Source organism: Dendrobates tinctorius, unplaced genomic scaffold, assembly GCF_039654945.1.
Source record: "Dendrobates tinctorius isolate UK_male_01 unplaced genomic scaffold, ASM3965494v1 ptg000011l, whole genome shotgun sequence".
Taxonomy (NCBI): domain Eukaryota; kingdom Metazoa; phylum Chordata; class Amphibia; order Anura; family Dendrobatidae; genus Dendrobates; species Dendrobates tinctorius.
Window position 1 is genome coordinate 13,838,731 of NW_027361679.1, and position 19,105 is coordinate 13,857,835.

A 19,105-nucleotide genomic window follows, 5' to 3' on the forward strand; every position below is an offset into this window, starting at 1 on the left:
TCTGAAAAATACACACACTGCCCCTCTGAAAAATACACACACTGCCCCTCTGAAAAATACACACACTGCCCCTCTGCAATATATACACACACTGCCCCTCTGCAATATATACACACACTGCCCCTCTGAAAAATACACACACTGCCCCTCTGCAATATATACACACACTGCCCCTCTGAAAAATACACACACTGCCCCTCTGAAAAATACACACACTGCCCCTCTGCAATATATACACACACTGCCCCTCTGAAAAATACACACACTGTCCCTCTGAAAAATACACACACTGCCCCTCTGAAAAATACACACACACACACACACACACTGACCCTCTGCAAAATATACACACACAGCCCCTCTGAAAAATACACACACCCACACACTGCCCATCTAAAAATACATGCTCACACACTGCCCCTCTACAAAATACACAAACACACACTGCCCCTCTGCAAGTCATGACACAGGATGACGTTTAGTACATTAATACATTCATTTTGATTTATTTTTACAGATAATATAGCTTGTGTTTAAAACACATAAAAGGGTGGTCCAAAGTACAAATTAATTTTAATTCTAAATGCTTATCTATTTAATGCCTTAATCTAAACGCTTCTCTAATATACCATATTTTTCAGACTCTTTAGACGCACCTAGGTTTTAGAGGAGGAAAAAAAATTGAAGAAAAAAAGTGGTTGTGATGCACTGTTATGGGGGATGGATCTCCTGCTGATTCTGTTATAGTAGTAATGTCCCAAATTCTGTACTACTATCCCCCATTCTGGTATATATATGATCCCAATCCTGGTATATATGGCCCCCTCATCCCTTCCTATCCTGGTATCCATGGCCACCCATATCCTCAACCTGGTATCCTTGGCGACCATATCCCCATACTGGTATCCATGGCCTCCATATCCCTATCCTGGTATCAATCGCCCCATATCTCATCCTGGTTTCCATGGCCACCAACCATATCCCCTTCCTGGTATCCATGATTACCATATCCCCATCCTGGTATCCATGACCCCATATCCCTATCCTGGTATCAATTGCCCCCATATCCTCATCCTGGTTTCCATGGCCATCATATCCCCATCCTGAGTTCCATGATTACCATACCCCATTCTGGTATCCATGATTATACTCACCTTTCTTCCTCTCCCTCACAGCGCTGCATCCTGTGCTTATGACAGCAGCTGATTTCAGTGTGTAGCAGCACTTGAGGTCACTGCCATGCGCCCTCACACATCGAGATAAGCTGCCGGAATATTCCCTGCTCCCCATGCCTGGGACTATGTGCGTGCGACTCCTGCAGCTGCTGGGAGATAAAGTACACCCTCTATTAAAAAGAATGAATATTAACTGCTCTCCACTCCCAGTCTTCAATGGTACAACAAACACAATTCCTGAATCTCTTGAGATTCTTGGAGTGACATCTCATCTTATCATCATTAAAGGAAGTGGGGCAGTGTTGTGGTACCGGTTTCGCTGCACATGCGCCATAGTAACAAGCTATACCATCGCCACAGAACGTTAATTTAAAGGAGACCATTACATTACTTCAGTGATCTCCTGAAGAAGTGGTTTGCGAAACATGTGTATGATCATATAGGAGGACACAGCAGTTGAAAAATTATGGATAAGTTCCTTACTCAATATCTAAGTAGTGTGACTTTGGTTGGGATGATTGGTAGTAGTGCATCTTCACTATACAAATATGCAGGTTTTCCAAATGTATAATATATTCAGACATTTTAGATTTTATTGCTCACTGATTTTTTACAGTTGACTATTGCTATTATATGATTGACTAAAATTCATCATAATTGCTGCTGCTTTCTGATAAAATTACACTACATAAATCAGTCTATATCAGTGGAATTTAATCTATTATGAATAAAATTAAATGTCTTGTTGATTTGTCAGAGGGAATATCTCAACAACCAGCAAACTGCTCACAGATATAATAACAAAAGAACACCCAGGTATCAAATATGAAGAGGAGCATATAACTATTATTTAGCCAATGACACATTAATCAGTCATAATGAGTACTTATCATTATCCAATAAAATAAGTTTTTGAGAAACTACTTTCTGTTCAACTTTCCTGAATCATACAGAACAACACCTGGATTCCTGATAAAAACACTATTGAAGTATTTCTAAGAAAAGAAAAAGTGATTAATTGCTTTTGCTAAATTCCATAAACTAAAAAGTGGAGATGAACTTAGCTATGGACCCCTTTACAGACCCTTTTTCCACTAGATTGGATTCAATAATGCAGAAGGCTTGTGCCTGTATTTTCTATGTGTGCAAGTTACATGGCTGCAAAAATTTGATATGTAAAAATATAGTTAGAGGAAAAGTTTGAACTTTTAGGTCCCTAGTGAAAAACCAGCATAAGGCCCACAAACTCACAAGTGGCTAGTTTACATTCTTCCATGTATGAATATATTAATAAAAAGAGATCTTTATACAATTTTTTTTAATTAGCCGCTTCATGACCTTGGACGTATTGGTATGTCCAAGATCATTTTCCTGCCTTTAAAGCGGGCTACAGGGTTGAGCCCACTTCTCTTCCTGCACAGGACAGCTGAAGCCCTGCTATGTGTAGCACGGGCAATCAGATAATTGCAGCTTCAAGTCTCCTAAGGAGATTAGTGAAGCTATAAAAAATGTTAAAAAAGCACACAAATGTTCAAATTACCTCCATTTGAAAATAAAACAATTTAAACGAATACATACTGTATACTGTATTTTTCAGATTATAAGACTCACCAGATTTAAGACAAACCCCAAATTTTGAGAAGAAAAATGGGAAAAAAACTTTTTTTTAATAAAATGGTGGTGCTTATAATCCATGCGTCTTATTGCTTACTGGGGGTGGTGGCTGCGGTGAAGTGGGGTCTCAGGATCGCCGCTATAGGAGGCAAGAGTGGAGAGTTGCTGCAGACTTGGATGAGGGGGTGTTCGGATGCGCGGTACAGTGCGCTGCTGCAGGTGTTCAGTGTTGCAAGGGCTCTGCTGATATCTTGTGAAAGCCCAGAGCCCCTGCAGTTATATGGTTTCCTATGCGGAGGACTGGACTCCGGGAAAATGGCTGCCGGCCGGGGGTGGCGCATGCGCAGATGGAGATCTCGGCACCAAGATCTCAGGAGATCTCAGCCATGTAACTGCGGGGGCTCTGGGCTTTCATAAGATTTAGTCAGAGCCCCCACAGCACTGAACACTCGCAGCACCGAACACCTGCAGCAGCTCGCCGCACCACACATCCGAACACCCCCTCATCACAGCCTGCGACCGGTAACATATAGCCGCATTATAAGACGCTCCCCCATTTTCCCCCCAAATTTTGGGGGAAAAAAGTGTGTCTTATAATCAGAAAAATACGTTAACATTTGTATCACTGCTTTCAGAAATATCCGATCTAAAAATATAAAGTAAATTAATCAGATTGGTAGCATGAAATAAAATCGAAACTCCAGAATTACATTTTTTTTGCCACCATAAAATTACAATGAAATTCATTAACGGGCGATTAAAACATCATATCTACCCTGAAATGGTGTCAATGAAAACATAAACTTGGGGCGCAAAAAATAAGCCCTCACCCAGCCCAAGATCATAAAAAATGGAGCTGTTATGGTACTCCGAAAATGGTGACATAAGCAATTTTTTTCTTATGAATTTACGGGGAGGTTTTTTTTTACTACTTAGATAAAAAATAATCTATACAGGTTTGGTTTCTTTGCACTCATACTGACCTGGGGAATCATATTGCCAGATCAGTTTTAGCATTTTGTGAACAAGGTAAATAAAAAACCCTAAAATTGTGGAATTTCACTTTTCTTTGCAATTTCACCACGCTCGAAATTTGTTTCTCGTTTGTCAGTAAAGCTATATGGTAAAATCAATGGTGTCTTACAAAAGACAAGCACTGATATGTCTATATTGACAAAAAAATAAAAAAGATACAGCTCTGGGAAGAAGGGTAGTAAAAACGAGAGCTCGAAAACAGAAAATCGCACAGTGATAAAGGAGTTAAAATTAAGTAGTTTCTTATGGTTAGATAATATTAGATTGCTACAAGAATACAGAACCAAAACATAAAGAGATGAACTGGAATTTAAGTTGGTGTGCATGCAGTGTGCAAGCACATGTTCACACTGACTACTAAACAGACAAAACCTAAGATAAAAAAAATAAGCAAAGATCTTGCAATAAATAAGTAATCAGCAATAGTGCATGAAAATAATATAGGGTACTTAGTTAACTTAATTTTGACCAAAAAAACGTAACAGCCATCCCACCACGTCAAGATGATCCCATTCAGGAGTGTCCTAACCTCTAGTATTAAAACCTTACCGTATGTGAAGTGACGTAATGTGAATAAGGGCTGAGCTAGTGGGCACCAGGTCAAGGGGGACTATATGAATGTAATGTTTCCCTCAGGGAAAACCAGTTCATGCCCTAATTTGCGCAGAGCTCAAAAATCCTGAAGCAAAAACTTAAAGAGATGAGCTGGAATATAAGTTGGTATGCATACAGCATGTAGGCGCATGTTCATACCGGCCACTAAACAAACAAAACCTAAAATAAAAACAAAATGAGCAAATAACCTGCAGTAAATTAATAAATAGCAATAGTGCATGAAAATAACATAAAGTCTAACCTCTAGGCTGGGGTCACACTTGTGAGTATGATACGAGAAACTCGCGCATCTCTTGCATCAATACCCGGCACAGGAGTGTGCGGCTGCATAGAAATACAAGCAGCTGCACACTCCGATGCTGAATGCCGGCAGCAGTGCCAGGTGTTGATACGCGAGTTTCTCGCATTGCACACGCAAGTGTGACCCCGGCCCTAGTTTGTAATACTGACTCCCAACTGACTAATGGACACCCAGCCATGGGGAAATACAGGGTATGAATGTAATGTCCAGCCTAAGGGAAAGGAAGGCCATATAGTATAATACACATTGCATATAGTGGTGCAGTTTGGCTTTATTCATTTTTTTCCTCAAGTTATGAAACTTTTACAATTTTTTAGGTACCTGTTTAGAAAACAACATCTACAGCAGTGCATCAGATGTAAGAAGAAGCATTCATTGCAGATCAATCAATTGCATTTTTTTCTACTGTTTTTTGGCATTGGCTTTTCATCATATTTGTACCTGAGTACTACTGAATTAGGAAGTAGCTGAAAGCAGAAATTGATTGGATTTTTGTATGGAAAGAAAGCGGAAAAAAAAGAAAACATTTTACCATGCACAAACATGGTGATTTACCTAAGCTGTAAAACTCTACAGCCAGAATAAACTGCTGGCTGAACAGTTTTATTGTGTAATAGAGTCAGCTTGTTTTTTTTTTAGCTTGGCATTTCACCAATAAACACTTAAACATATGGTTACACAAGGTCACAGTGTGTATCAGCGGCACAGTGGCTACGATTCCTAGCCTGCAGTGAAGGGCCTTTAATCTAAACCATAATGATAGCTGTGTACAGTTTGCATGTTGTTCAATGATCAAAATACATAAATTAAAGGAGATTTGGATTTTTTATTGGTTGTAACTGTCCATGTTAGTTGAGTTAAAATAATTTCCTAGTTGATTGTGATTTACATTTCTTATCTTTATACTGGTTATGATGTTTTTAGCATGCTTGATTACCTCCCATGACCGGCTGCTGTCAAATGTAAACTTTGTACATTTTTCTCAATCATGCGCTATTCCCGTGCTCCACCAGCCCTAAGATATTGCTCTCCAGCTCTTGCAAAAGTACATCTCCCATCATGCCCTGATAGCCAGCCATGGGCTGTAAGGGCATGATAGGAACTGTAGTTTTGCAACATCTGGAGGACCACAGGTTGCAGAATACTCCTTCATGCTATGAGGGGTCTAAGTGAGCCATACACGGTTGAAAACAAAACATAAGGTATAAAAAGTGCTATTATAATCAATTATAAAGGTATCTTATATCAGTAAAATTATCATTTAAAGCAGTGGCTCCCAAACTCCTGTCCTCGCGGACCCCAACAGGTCATGTTTTCAAGATTTCCTGGTGATGGTAGTATTATCAAGGCATCAGGAATTCTCTCACATGTGTAACACTATGGAAATTCTGAAAACATGACCTGTTGGGGGTCCGCGAGGACTGGAGTTTGGGAACCACTGATTTAAAGGGTAGCTGTCAGCATGATGTTGTTAAGAAAGCTACATACATTGTCATGTTGCTGCTGTTATACTAGTTAAAATTATACCTGGGCTGAAAAAACTATATTGTGGTTCTTGTGTAATCAGTGTTAGAAGTTTTCAGCTGATGAGATGATTGTGCTCCAGGGTGGGACTGTAGGCACAGTCTTATCTTCCTGGTATAAGCCAGAGAAACCAAGAAAAGACCTGCCCACAGGCCGCCCCAAAGCACAAACTTTTTTGTCAGCATAGAGACAGACTGTTTGTGCTTCGGGGCGGCCTGTGGGCAGGTCTCTTCTTGGTTTTTCTGGCTTAGACCAGGAAGATAAGACTCTGCCTACAGTCCTGCTCTGGAACATAGGCATATGATTAACTGAAAACTTCTAGCACAGATTGAAAAGAACCACAAGACGGATTTATTCACCCCAGGTATCTGTCACGATCCATTTTTGGATCTGTCAGATTCTGGATTCTCTGAGATAAACTTTTTTCCTTTCAGGCCATCGGGGGTTAATATCAGTTTTTGCCCTCGGTGGCCGCTGGTGTTACTACATGTTTAGTCTGCTAGTGGAGACCACTCCCGCCTTCCTATATAAGGTCACCTGGTACACCAGCCGACTGTTGGTAATAGCAGGTTCTTTGCAAACCAAACTTTGAGAAGAGAGGAGCTATCTGGAGCAGTGCTTTTTGAAGCCTATCTAGAGCAGTGGTGTTTCTTGCTGAAAGCTGAGTTCGGGTGCCTTACTCTGCTGCCTTGGAGCATTGGCAACAGAAAAAACTTAGTTGTTTGTTTTTCCCTGTCCATTATTTTCTCTTGTGTTGTATTAGTACAGCGGTGGACCAGTGTCCGCACTTGCCAGTTCCCTAGTAAGGGATAGGTGCAGGGCAAGTGAGGAACTGAGGTATCCTGGTCGGCGACAGGTTGAAGGAACCTGTATAGGGAACATGAGGAGAGTTCAGGGCACTTCCTTAGGAGAGTGCAGGATGTGTCCAGTTCCCCATTTGCAGGGCCCACCATTGTAATTGTGTCCCCAGTGTCCCCTTGTTTGTCTGTTGGTTTGTGACCGACCAATCATCGGGTCGCGTCACGCAGGGTGTCATGATCCATGCTTGATCATGTCAGATAAGAGCACTGGTATCCTTTTTTTTTCCTCTCTCTAGCTTTGTGCTTAGAGATAGTTTTGCCCCGGTGGCCAGTATGGTCATTGCACTAGAGTGCTTAGAGATAGTTTTACCCCGGTGGCCAGTATGGTCATTGCACTGGTGTTTTTAGAGATAGTTTTGCCCCCAGTGGTGGTTAGTGTAATTGCACGGGAATCACGAACAGGTGTGTTTACTCAATTAAAGTGTGCCAGTTGTGCTCACTCATGTTGGTGATATTGTTGGGCTTTTCCAACCATCCTGGGTGAAGGAAAGAGCTGAGGAGAGTCCAGGGCAGCTCAGTCAGAGTCCTGGAGTGGCAGCTATGGTGTCAGCGAGGAGTTCGTGTAAAGCATGGTGGAGTGGCAGCTATTGTATCAGTGAAGAATTCTTTCAAAGCTTGGTGGAGTGGCAGCTATGGTGTAGAGCTGCACTCAGTTGCTGGATCTGTTGCTGGAAGCTGCACTCAGGTGCTGGACTCTGTTGCTGGACAGTTGCACTCAGGTGCTGGACACTGTTGCTGGACAGCTGCACTCAGGTGCTGGACTCTGTTGCTCCAAGGCGGCACTTGGGTGCTGGACGCTGTTGCTGTAAAGCTGCACCCAGGTGTTGGACATGGTGGGAGGAAGATGCAATCAGGTGTTGGACTCTGTTGCCTGGAGCAAGTGCATCAGAGCAGTTAAGTGTTTCCCTGTTTGTCACTTTTCCTCATGTTGGTGTTAGTACAGCGGTGGGGCCAATGCCTGCACCACCCAGCTCATTAGTAAGGAATAGGGGTAGGGTGTGCTAGGGTGACAGGTATCCTGATCAGCAACAGGTGAGGAGCCTGTATAGGTAACGTTAGGAGTGTTAGGGACACTGACTCAGGGGAGTGCAGGAGGTCTCCACGCCCCCAGTTCCCTATCACAGGGCCCACCGTTGTAAATGTTTCCCAATCCCCTGTGTCTGGTCGTATTAGTTACCGGCCTGCAGGCCGTGTCACACTGGACTATTACACGTGCCGTGTCCTGTTGTATTAGTTACCGGCCTGCTGGCCGTGTCACACAGGATGGGGCACGTGACATTATCACCAACCTTACATTTTCTCTGTTGAGCCTTTGGCTATGTTCAGACAGGTGAGCAATTGCTGCTGGGCCTCACTAGGGTGAGTGAGGAGCTGCATGGTGTGTTTAAGCAGTTCCAGCAGCAGTAACCGGGGTCTGGGGCCTTCCCTCTGGCTCAACCAGAAAATTAAATTGTGGCTCTGGCAAAAAAGCCCCCTAGTCTCTGCTGGGGAGCGGGACTTGCTCATACAGTTGGACGTACCCAGGCAGGTGGGTGGAGTTGGTGTCCCCATAGTGCTGTCTGGGGTTCCCCGAGGTGAAGGGGTGCATCCCTGTAGTGAGCAGACTGGTGATATGGTCCGCGGGGCTCACGCCAAATCTTCCATACCACCGAAGAAGCTGCCCCCTCCTGGACCTGTGGAGGAAGGCGACCAGGGAGTGTATTTTTCCTCCATATTCCAGGCCCCTCACTCTCCGGTGTGAGCAGCAGGTGTGCTGCGGGGGAGTAGGAACAAGGCTCTACCCTTGCCATTAGCCAACACTGGAGGCGCAGTCCTCATGGTGGAAAGAGTTGGGGGGGTGTACCCCTTGGTGGAGTGTGGGGGTGTGAGTGTGGTGATACAGGGGGACGCCTCTGTTGTCTATCCCAGAGAGAGTTCACCGAATATTGACAAACAAATGTGTGGTAATAAACGTTCAGGTCCGGACCTGTGTGTGAACGAGTATGTATGGGTCCCACCAAAAAACATCTAGTTGGAAGTGTGTTGTGGAGTCTTACCAGCTCTTATCAAACATACACATATATAACTCGTTCCCCAAGACAGCGCTTTTGAGATGTGTGGTGCCTCCAAAACTTATATTGCCAATACCAGCGGTGCGTTTGTCATAAACCTGAAGTGCAGGTGGTTGCTGGGGTGAACTCTGGATCTGGGCGTCCCCTCTGTAGGTAGTTCCTGATGAGGAGCGGTTTTGAGGGTCCAGAGGCCCCTCATTAAGGGGAGGGTACTGTCATGATCCATGCTGGATCATGTCAGATAAGAGCACTGGTAACCTTTTTTTTTCCTCTCTATAGCTTTGTGCTTAGAGATAGTTTTGCCCCGGTGGCCAGTATGGTCATTGCACTGGTGTTTTTAGAGAGTTTTGCCCCCGGTGGTGGTTAGTGTAATTGCACGGGAATCACGAACAGGTGTGTTTACTCAATAAAGGTGTGTCAGTTGTGCTCGCTCATGTTGGTGATATTGTTGGGCTTTTCCAACCATCTTGGGTGAAGGAAAGAGCTGAGGAGAGTCCAGGGCAGCTCAGTCAGAGTCCTGGAGTGGCAGCTATGGTGTCAGCGAGGAGTTCATGTAAAGCATGGTGGAGTGGCAGCTATGGTGTCAGTGAAGAATTCTTGCAAAGCTTGGTGGAGTGGCAGCTTTGATGTAGAGCTGCACTCAGTTGCTGGATCTGTTACTGGAAGCTGCACTCATGTGCTGGACTCCATTGCTGGACAGTTGCACTCAGGTGCTGGACTCTGTTGCTCCAAGGTGGCACTCGGGTGCTGGACGCTGTTGCTGTAAAGCTGCACCCAGGTGTTGGACACGGTGGGAGGAAGATGCACTCAGGTGTTGGACTCTGCTGCTTGGAGCAAGTGCATCAGAGCAAAGTTAAGTGTTTCCCTGTTTGTCACTTTTCCTCATGTTGGTGTTAGTACAGCGGTGGAGCCAGTGCCTGCACCACCCAGCTCCCTAGTAAGGAATAGGGGTAGGGTGTGCTAGGGTGATAGGTATCCTGATCGGCGAGAGGTGAGGAGCCTGTATAGGGAACGTTAGGAGTGTTAGGGACACTGACTCAGGGGAGTGCAGAAGGTCTCCACTTCCCCGTTCCCTATCGCAGGGCCCACCTTTGTAAATGTTCCCCAATCCCCTGTGTCTGGTTGTATTAGTTACCCGCCTGCGGGCCATGTCACACTGGACAATTAGACGTGCCATGTCCTGTTGTATTAGTTACCGGCCTGCTAGCCATGTCATACAGGACGAGGCATGTGACACAGGGCCAGTCGCCCCGTGACAGTATCTTTTTAATCAGTATAACAGTGGTGACATGACAGTGTCTGTAGTTTACTTAGCAAAATCATGCTGATAGGTTCACTTTAAAGGAGATTTATTAACATCATAAATTAGGTCACCATTTTACAAACAATAATAGGTGTACACATAGTAACATAGTTTTGAAGGCTGAAGGAAGACCTTATGTCCATCTAGTTCAGCCTATTTTTAGTGCAGATACACATATTACATCACATTAAAATATCAAACAAATAAGCGAACCTATAGGGGTAGGGGTATTACAAGATACCAGATCATGTAGTTACCAGATAATGAGTCATGTAAAAAAGTGCTAAAATATAACAGATCGTTATATAATCAAAAATCACATACACACTTCCCAGCACATGACGTAGGTGTGTCTGCAATGGTTAATTTATCTCCTCTTACTCAATCCAGCTCTCAACCTCTGTTGCAGGCTATAGGTGATCTTAAATCATAACCCCAATACAGTCTACACAACACAGATATGCAACAGTCTGCCGCCACTCATCTAACATACGGCTTGATGAGTCCTCAAAATATGTTACTGTCAAACAATTAAAAAATGCCACACACTCTCTGAAAAGCTGTAGATTCTTTAGAGCATACAAGTGCATACAAGAAAAGATATAAAAAAGTAAAAGTAAAATGGCACACAAATATGCAAAACCGTTGTAAAATAAAAAGGGAGAATTAACTGAAATATCTAAACATTTCTGTCTACAGTTATCTTCTGTTTCTTTGAGGGAAGGAGAAATTAATTATGGATCACTGTTAGCAGGCGCTGATCCCCACATTTGAACATGTTCCAATTGTGTCACCCATCTTTTATATGCCTGGTCCTGGGCTCATATTTCAATGACCTACTGTATTGGACTATTTACAAATTACTATTTGTGACTCTGGCTAATTTAGTGTCACGGCCTTGCATTTCAAATGTCCTGTGTCTCTAACTACCCCCTTGATACAGTACATTGGAAATATTCAGCTTGGTTATAATCACTATCTGCCCCTACTTTGAAGCTTGGCCTCACTATACCGAGGTGTCACGATTGACCCAATTCTTCCATGAGACCCCCTAGGGTTCTGTGTTCCTGCAAGTTCCTGCAATAAGAGTTGGCAGACATTATGTCCTTTGCGTAGTCACAGTCAGGTGGTTCAGACTTAGCTAGTTATTTTACTGATGTTATAAGTTCTCTTACATAGATGTATATAGATCAAGAGAATATGTAGCTATGTACCTCTAAACAAGAAAGTTTATAGAATAAAACACGATTACTCATATAGTAAATATGTTGGCAGTGGATTATTCAGGATACTCTCCAAGCGTGTGATGACAGAGCTTCTTTATTTAGGGTTATATGATAAGCTTAACAGATCAGGAATAAATCATTTGTGTGTCTGTGCATCATCTACAGCAGGCTGCTTCTATTATACACATACTCAGGAAACAAACAGAAAATGCAGTCACATGCACTTCCTGTGTGAGCCTCTGTGAGTTTTTTTTATTCTAACTTTATAAACAGCATAGAAATCTAGTCACTAAACACTCATAGTCAGGAATGGAGTTGTTACACCAAACATATTCCAACACCCCTACTCAACAACTCAACAACTACTTATCCTGTTAGCCCCATTGTCGTTCTGAAGTCCACAAGCTTGACTCTTGATAATGGCTTTGTTATACCATCGGCTAATATCTTGTCAGGCCCAAAATAAACAAACTCAAGTAACCCACATTCCACTAAGTCACGTAAGTGGTGATGTTTTACATCAATGTGCTTAGTCCTTGCACTAATCTTCTCACTGCTGGCAAGTTTAATGCATCCTTGGTTGTGCTCATAGATAACTGTTGGTTGAGCTAATGTCTTGCCGAAATCTTCCAAAAGTTGTTTCAACCAAATTACTTCTTGACTTGCATAAGCAGCAGACATATATTTTGCTTCTGTAGAAGATAATGCAACTGACACTTGTTTTCTGCTGGACCAAGAAATTGAATTTTCTCCTAACTTGAATAAGTAACCACTTGTTGATTTCCGATCATTTGAAACTCCAGCCCAATCTGCATCCACATAACCTCTGAGAGTGAGATCTCCCGATGCAGGTATCTTAAGATGTAGCCTTTGAGTTTCTTTAAGATATTGAAGAATTCTCTTAATTGCATTCCAGTCTCTTTGGCATGGCTTGCTTAGGCTGTGATATCTGGACGAGCTGTGGTTGCTATGTACACAAGTGCCCCCACAGCTTGTCTGTAACTCTCATTGCTGGGTAGCAGATCTTCTTCTCCTTCCAACCTTAGGTAGGACAGATCCACTGGTGTTGAGGCACCTTTGGCTTCTGACATTCCAAGCTGGTTTAAGATTGTGGAACTTTTAGAACTTGAGAAGCAAACGCTCATCTTTCTCTCTCTGCATTTGGATTCCCAAATAATAAGTCACATTTCCAAGGTCCTTAGTCTCTAAGTGCTGGTTGAGAATTTCACCTAGCTTTGCAATTTCTTTTTTTATCTTGATGACACATGATTACATCATCTACATATAGGAGAACATAGAGTACATCCACTCCTTCGCTGCATTTTTTGTAAACAAACATGGATCAGCTTGAGATCTTTTAAATCCTTCATCCATCAAAACTTTGTTCATTTTTGGGTTACATGCTGTTGCCGACTGCTTAAGCCCATAGAGAGATTTTTTTTTTGCCTTTTCAAACAAGGTGTTCTTCACCCTTTTTAATATATCCCTCGGGTTGGCTCATGTACAACTCTTCAATGTCACCACGTAGGAAGGCTGTTTTGATGTCAAAATGTCTCACACTCATCTGTTGAAATGCAGCTATGGACATTAAAGTTCTGAATGTGGTTTGCTTTGCAACTGGAGAAAATGCAGCATCATAATCTTTACCATATTTTTGCGAGTACCCTTTTTTCGACCAATCTTGCCTTAAGCCAGTGAACTTTACCTTGTAAAGCATATTTGTTTTTGAAGACCCACTTACATCGGCTAGCTCTTTTTCCTTGTGGTAGCTCAGTAAACTCCCATGCCTGGAGTTGGTGAAGGGACTCCATCTCTTCATTAGCGGCATTTATCCACTTCTGTTTCTCATGAACAGTCATTTTTAGCTTCTCTTGCCATGACTGTGGCTCTGGTTCAGGAAGTGTTCTGACCATATAAGAAAGACAAAACAATGCCCCAAAAACTGTAACATGGAGGACTGTGAAATTTGAAGAAATGTACACAAAAAAATCCTCCAATAAATTCATATAAAAAATTATTTTTATTGAACCATGTCTAAGAATATTAAAAAAGGGATGAAAACACACAGAAAAAACAAGCAAACATTGAGGAGAAGGATGGGTTATGTCCAATGGTAATAACAATCACATGATAATAATTATTACATAAAGGCTTGCAAAAAAGGTCCCTTAATAAAAATGAAAGTGAAGTACCTCATATTAATCAAAGAAATATAAAGTGCAAGCGAATAGAGACTTCATCACACCTCAGGACTAAACTGGGTCATTCCTGTTTCAATGAAAGACTCCATACAGTTCATGAAAATAAATAAAACATGATATAATAGAAGCAAGATCACTTAGGAGCCCAAAAAGATGAAATTTCTTTACACATCATAGCTGATCAAAAGGAATGGGCATAATAGATGAAAATAGATGAAAATAACCAATGATTATAAAGTGCACATAGTTCCTGTGAACCCCCCAGGAAGAAGCCACACGTGAAACGCGCATTGGGGATCTGCATTGCCAAAATTAGGTCGTATTCCCTCTATTTATCTATGCACTATTGTCACTTTACTTTGCTGTTTACTTTTTGCTGCCTGTCATGCTGATTGCCTTATTAGAGACACTTGTCTCTTAAACATTTGTAAAGGTTGTTGGATGCCATGTTTCATTCCTGAGGCATTATGCCCTATATATGCACATGGTGATTTTTCCATTATTAGTTTTCTCAGATACTAATTTTTAGACTATGCTTTTTATTCATTTGATATGTGTCTTCTTTCATGTGTTGAAATGATCAGACATCTTTGACAGTGTAATCAGCAGCAATATGATATATCCCTTTCATTGATTTGATACATTACTTAATGCTAATACCCTCTTGTTAGTACTTTGGGGATCTGCTCTCAGCTATTTGTCAGCTAGCTTTATGCTGTTGTGTATCCTATTATTGCAACCTGGTTAGGGTCTATTTGGGATTATAATATATCTTCCTTACATGTTGGCTACTCATAGCTTATAGATAGGGCTTGCATTAGGACACTAGTCTATTTTGTCAGGTGGGTATACAATTTTGTTACGCAGTGCGTTTTTTGCATATGCATGTCCTATTTTACTTAAAAAATTTTATTCTGATGTTTTCAATAAAGGTTATTTAATTTTACCTTTGGCATATGCTTCCTTGTTCTATTCGGATTTGCTGTAATTTGGGAAGTGCCATTAATCTAGGCCAACCAATTGTAGGTTTTGTACTAGCATTAAATGCAGCTTCAGCACATGCAGAACCTTCCTTTACAGCTATTTTAACCCTGTGATGACTGTTCTGCTTTTTAAGCTGACTCATTCTTGCTTTCCAAATTCTGCAGTTTGCTATAAGGTGGCTGGGCTTTTTACAGATAAAACATTCACGAGATTCTCTTAGATTGCTCTTATACAAGTATTTAGGGAAATCATGTGTCTTCAATGCTGTTTCTGCTTTGAATTCATTACTGCTGCTTATATGCTGTGTTTTTCTCTTGACTTCATCCACAAGTTTGCCTTTAAACATACTCTAGTGTCAGCTCATCATCTGGCCGTGCAGTCACAAATGTGTTATAACTTTCTTAAAGACCACTTAATAAAAGTGCAGAAACATGAAAATCTTTGATTTCTTTTCCTATACCCCTGAGATGCTCCAAATCTCTAAGGTGTTTCTTATATAGTCCTGCATATTCTGACTACCACTTAGCTTAGACTGATACAGCTTTCTCATGAGGTAAAGCTTATTGCTGAGATTTGATCCTTCATGCACTTTCTGTAACTCATCCCACATCTCCTTTGTAGTTGCACACTTGCTTATATGCACAATCTGATTATCATCTACACTGAGGGAGATAGTGCTTTGTGCTTTCTGATCCTTTTCTAGCCAATCATCTGGTAATGGATTAGGCATTTGTTCCTGAGTATATTTTCATGTACCTTCTCTTATGAGCATCTTCACCTTGAATTTCCAGGACTCGTAGTTGTGGATAGTGAGGCTGAGAACTTGACAGGATTGCTGCTAGTGGACATCTTCTCTGTTCCACTGTGCTGCTTTTGCTTTGGGCTTCTGTTGCTGTGTTACTCTGGGGTTCTATGTCACTCTGGGCCAATAACCTGTTGGAATCAGATTATTCAGGATACTCTCCAAGCATGTGACAACAGAGCTTCTTTATTCAGGAACAAACAGGAACAATATATGATAAGCTTAATAGATCAGGAATAAATCATTTGTGTGTCTCTATCTGTGCAGCATCTACAGCAGGCTGCTTATTCTCTCATACACAGACACAGGAAACAGATAATACAGTCACATGCTCTTCCTGTGTGAGCCTCTGGGAGTTTTTTTTTGTTCTAACATTATAAACAGCATACAAATCTAGCAACTAAACACTCATAGACAGGAATGGCGTTTTTGCACAAAATTTCTTCCAACAATTACCCAAACCACACAAAAGATGACAGAGCCCCAATGCATGTTTTGCACACTGCTTTCTCAATGGAATGCAGAGTGATTTTTCAATTTAATTGTTATTAAAAATCCTCTCCGTTCTAAAGAATGTAGGGATTTTTAAATCTATTGTTTGTAAGCACAAAGCTTACAAGCTCTATAGTTTACAAGCTGCTGCTTGCAGCATCAGAGAGCCGACATTTCGGGCCGGCGGTCTAACTATGCTGCAAGTCTGAGCTGCTTAATCAAATCAGGAGCATACTCCTTCCTTTACACCAGCAAGCAGCAAATGCTTCTGACAATTAATGAGAAAACCCAATAAAAAAAGGCCAAAAAAAGAAAAACAATTCCAATCCTGAAAAGCGCTTTCAATTAACTCTGTACTACATGGATCGTTTGCTTAAGTCATGGACATGTGGAATGAAATTAAATAATAACCTTAATAGAATAGAGAGTGATATGCAATATCCCATTAAGCTCATATCAAGATTTATCAAGTGATCTATATGAATAAAACTAGAATGCAACTAGTAACTGGAAGCATGCTGGAATCTGTACCAGTTCGAGCATGTGCAAGACACACTACTGATATCCATTCTCATTTGTTTAAATGCATTTTGCTCATGGTGAAAAATGTTTTTTTTGTTGCATTTCCAATATACAAATTCTTCCTAATCCTACTTTATATTTTAATAAGAAAAGTGCTAATATTTGAGATATTTTATAGTTATCTTTTTGTTTTTGAAATTACAGGGAAAATACTTTACTCATTCAATCCAGAGTAGATATCTTCTTTTACAAGAGCTTAAGGAACATCATGTTTGCTGCTTTCCTTCTTTTGTCTGAATTCATAATGCTCTCATTTGCATTGCTATTGTCCAGCCTCACTGGTATCTCCTCTACAATGTCCCTTTGTAAAATGCTTGTCTGAAGAGCAGAATTTAATACATGAAAGCAAGTCTCATTGACGCAAAGCTGCTGCTGTAATAAAAAGACAACTCACACAGTTTTTGTATCAAGTCATTCAATGTTTCCTTTCAACAGAAAACTCAAATATATTAGAATAGAGTAAAAAGATGCCTGCAATAACAGTAGCACATCCTAATGCATGCCAAAATCTGCATGCATTAGCGATGATGCGTTACTTCATGACGCACCCTCGGACACGGTCTGCAGCATCCGAGGGTGCGTCGGGTCTAGCACACAGCGAACATACGCATTCACTGTGCATAGACCTGTATGGACTAACGCATAGTAGCAAATGGTAATAAACTGCTACCATGTGTTAGCGCATATGTTAGCGCTATGGTCACAAATGATGTAAAAAATGACATCTGCATTAGAGCATCCATTTAACAGACACGTTAAACGGATGCCCCTAATGCAATGTGGACCTAGCCTTAGAAAGTGTGAATATTAGGTAAATACAACCTCAGATGAGCAACAGCATGAACTACACAAAAATTAGGACAAAATGCAATAGCTGTGTTTGTGAAAGATTAGCTACACCCTTACTTCCTCCATAGCAATTAAGACAGTAAGTAGCAGCCAGGTGCTGGTAATAAAATGCCCTTAATTAATTGGTCATTAGTAGTGTTGAGCGATACCTTCCGATATTGGGAAATATCGGATCGGATTGGATCAGACCGATACCCAAAAAGAATCGGATGTCGCCGATTCCGATACCGGAAACCAATGCAAGTCAATGGGACACAAATATCGGAATTAAAATGAACCCTTTCTTTCCTTGTAGATTAATTCTACATGAAGGAAAACAACTAAGAATAATGTAGAATGTATTGGGGGAGGTGGAGGAGACATTAAAGGCATAGAGGTTTAGCCCAATCAAATGGAATAGCAGGAATTAATTTTTTTTTAAGACGTTCGGAGTTACAAAGATATTGAATATGTTAACCTTTTTATATTTTGTCAGATATGTATGTTTCACTATTTCCATGCTCTTCACCTTCTTTTTTACTTCTCCCACACTTTCTCCCTCATGTTCCTCAGCAGGAGCAGCATCTTTTTCATCAACTTCTTCTTCACCTTCTTCCTATTATTCTTTTTTTACATTCTTCATATTCTTCTTATTCAACTATTATTCTTCTTCATATTCTACTTCTTCATTTTCTTCCTATTCTTCTTCTTCATCATATTCTTATTTGTGGCAGGCATTCCTGTAGTTGTTATCTATAAAAGTTTGAAGATTACACCTTCCATTCTTCCTGGCTGTCACAAAAGATTTATAACAGGATTTGTCCACGTTCAGTTTGGCCTGCAGCAGCAGGAATTTTCCAGGGGCACCACGAGGAGGAACGGACTCACCCCCATACACTGCTTAGTCATCTTCTGCTTATAATTTAGATAATATATTTTGCTCTGATTTTTAGTCTTATGCTTAATGTTCTTCTGCTTTTTTTCTTCTGCTTTTTGTTCTTCTGCTTCTTGGTCTTCTGTCTCTTGTTGTTCTGTCTCTTGTTGTTCTGTATCTTGGTGGTTGTCTTCATGTTCTTTGTCCTCTTGGTCATCTTCTTCAGGGTCATCTTTTTGGTCTTCTTTGGGGTGGTCTTCAGGGTCGTCGTCTTCAGGGTCATCGTCTTCGGGGTCATCGTCTTCTTCGGGGTGGTCTTCAGGGTCGTCGTCTTCAGGGTCGTCATCAGGGAGATCCAGAGTGTTTACAAAAACCATTTCAAAAAGCTTGAACTTGGAAATGTAGCAGAAGGTACAAGAGGGCTGAGGAACTGCCGAGAAGCAGCTGACGGTACTGGAACCCGGATGGGTAGCAGAAGGAACAAGAGCCAATGGCACTATCGAGGACCAGCTGATGGTACTGGAACCAGGTTACTAAGCAGGAGGTAACTGTGATAGAAAGCACTACCAAGGACCACAGATGTTGCTGGAACTCGGATAACGAGAAGGAGGCACCTAAGTCAAAGGCAATGCCGAGAA

At 41.4% G+C, this 19,105-nt stretch overlaps 1 protein-coding gene across 2 annotated transcripts in view; it reads left to right on the forward strand.

The window, feature by feature from the left end:
• Window positions 1-19,105, forward strand: part of UNC5C (unc-5 netrin receptor C) — a 560,809-nt gene that overhangs the window by 364,815 nt on the left and 176,889 nt on the right. The window lies entirely within an intron of this gene.